Below are 3230 nucleotides of genomic sequence, written 5' to 3' on the forward strand. Positions count from 1 at the left end.
AATAGCTTCCACTTTTGATAAGGAGACATACCTTTGGTAAAAAGTTCAACTGAACTAGTAGGATGCGTCTTACAGGTCTGGTCTGGATTCTTGGGTCAGCTGTCTACTACTGCTGTCATCATCATTTTTTTTTTTTTAAGATGTTGGGGGTAGGAGTTTATTAATTAATTTATTTATTTTTGCTGTGTTGGGTCTTCGTTTTTGTGCGAGGGCTTTCTCTAGTTGTGGCAAGCTGGGGCCACTCTTCATCGCGGTGCGCGGGCCTCTCACTATCGCGGCCTCTCTTGTTGCAGAGCACACGCTCCAGACGCGCAGGCTCAGTAGTTGTGGCTCACGGGCCTAGTTGCTCCGCGGCATGTGGGATCCTCCCAGACCAGGGCTTGAACCCGTGTCCCCTGCATTAGCAGGCAGATTCTCAACCACTGCGCCATCAGGGAAGCCCTGTCATCATCATTTTATGCTGATGTCACTTGGGGTTATCAGCCCTTTCTATAGACCTGATCAGGGCAGAGGCCCTTCTTAAAGGAAATATGAAGTCAAAAGTCAATTCCCTTCAGTTTTACTGAGATTGAGCTACTTAGGACGACCTATTACAGGGCCTTTCTTCTAAGTTGGAGCAGTCCTTTCCCATATGCATAATCTCTTGGTTGCAAGTTCTGGGGTATCTGATCCTCATCCAAAGATAGATTGCTGTGATAAGCTTCAGAAACAAACAGAGTATCCTTTTAATAATTCAATTAAACTTTACAATAATGTAACATACCAAGAAGGAGCTGTCTGGGAAGTGAGTCTTAAGCAGTAAACACAGACCTCAATGAACAAAACTAGAATTTAATATCCACTGAAACATAATCTTTTTTTCTAAAATTACCCTAATTTCTACCAAATACAGCCAAATTAAGACCAATTTTTTTTGCAACATAAGTCTGGTTTCAAGCTTGGCCTGATTATTTACATACATGTAATTGATCACAAAGGCTATTTTATTTTATTTTATTTTTTTGGTCACACCACACAGCTTGCGGGATCTTAGTTCCCCGACCAAGGATCGAACCCGGGTCCCTGCAGTGAAAGCACCGAGTTCTTACCACTGGACTGCCAGGGAATTCACAAAGGCTATTTTAAATTAGCTGTGTTGGAATTTTTCATAAGATACCTCAGATTGAACTTTTAAGAAGCCTCTCAAGACTGGGAAAGCTATGCCAAGGACTTGCTGTCAGATTCTGCCTGTGATATCTACAGATTTGGGTGAATTCCTCTCTTCTCAGTTTCCCTAACATATCTTGAGATTCCTGTACCAGTAAGGAGGTGGCCTTTCTTGTTCAACTGTTAAGGCTATTGGGAACTTAAGAGTGTCCAATTTCTAGAGGGATCAGGTAGAGAGAAAAGGTAAATGTTCCGATTCTGCTTACAAATGTATAATTTACCAAAGTGCTGTTAAGTCATGATTAGCTTAAGGGGAATGTTTTCCTTACATTTGGAAAACATAGATTAAAAGCCAGCAGTATTTCAGACCAACAAAACATTAAAAATTATAACCATATTAATCAGATCACTCAGTCCTATGTAACTAATCCTTTTTGTTAACAGTTTTATGAAGCCATCGGGTTTTCCATTAGAATTCTTTAATTTCTTACTCAGTTCAGCAGTATGATCTGAAAGTTATCAGAAATCTGGACTTGTCAGAAAGTCCTTTCTATGAATCTTCTTGAAGATGAAGCATTTTTGCAAAAGCACTAGTGTAAAACAATAACTGTCCATAAATGACAAAAGACTTAAAAAGGCACAAAGATCTGATTACATTGCAATGACAAAGAAATCTGATTATTTTTGTGACATACAATATTAAAGGAATATAACATTATATCAGGACATATTTAAACCTTAGAAATTTCATATAATTTCTAGAAAATTTATATTAATGCCATTTTACCTATGAAATATAACCTAAGGATGATTATTACCACTCATTTGACAATGTTTCTCATGTAATTTAACATTCCAAGTAATCCTAAATTAGTTTAATATCTCTCTCTCAGATGCCTCAGAGGTCCTTGGAAACATCCCAAAGTTAGCTGGAGGTCAAAGGAACTTCAATTAGAATTTGATATTTGGGAAGTTTGTCAAAAATATTTTTTAAAAAATTTAAAACACTGGGTGAAATAGAATCATGGGTCACTGTGAAACAACACTTATTCACTTAACCAAAGTGATAGTAAATGATTTCAAAGGCAAATACAGAAAGTTACAACGGGTCACTTAAAAGGTGAAGAAACTTACAGTCTGTTATCAAAAGCAGCTCAATATTCCAAGAAAACTTTGTACTCTTAACACAGGGGAAACAAATTCTAGTTGTGCGCCATTTTATCTTTAATATTAAAATTTACTTAATCAATTAAATGTACTCTAATTTTAGTCAGTCCTGACCACACATGGAATTCTCTTCTAAAGACTCTTTTTTTCTTATAAACCTTGTACACTTCCTATATTCATATTAATTTGTCCCTTATTTTCTTTCCCATTTAGAAATAATGAGGGACTTCCCTGGTAGCCCAGTGGTTAAGACTCCATGCTTCCACCACAGGGGGCACAGTTTTGATCCCTGGTCAGGGAACTAAGATCCCACATGCTGCATGACGTGGCCAAAAAAAACAAAGTAAAATAAATATTAAAAATTAAAGAAAAAAGAAATAATCACCTTTAGGACAAAATTATTCTCTTTTCCCTTAATAAAATGCATTTCCATTCCTAATACCTTCTTTTCCCTCACATACAAAGATGTTTTCCTTATTAATTTTTAGTAGTTTTAATTACATATATTAATTAGAATTCTTAACCTTTAAAAACCTTAGTTTCTAGTGAAAACTTAAAAGGAAACAGTTATGAACTGTCTTTTACATTAGCATTCTATCCATACTCATGTTTCTCTTCAGGTCATATAAATCTTTTGCCTTTTACATTAGCATTCTGTAGACTGGCAAACATAAATAGTACTTATTGTTTCAAAAAACACATGCTTTCTGATAGAAAATATCTTGGTGTGGCACCAAAAATATTTATTAATAATCCTAAATATCTTTAGCTTTCTGTAAAAAGAAGCCTACATTCAGTAATTAATGTTCCAGTATCTTATTTTATTTGGAAGTGACCTAGATATTTAATAAACTTCCATCATTTAACTTAATTTAGCAAAACTCTAAAGCTTCAAGCTACCAAAAATCTGGAGAGAC

The sequence above is a fragment of the Globicephala melas genome, chromosome 1 (assembly GCF_963455315.2).
Source record: "Globicephala melas chromosome 1, mGloMel1.2, whole genome shotgun sequence".
Taxonomy (NCBI): Eukaryota; Metazoa; Chordata; class Mammalia; order Artiodactyla; family Delphinidae; genus Globicephala; species Globicephala melas.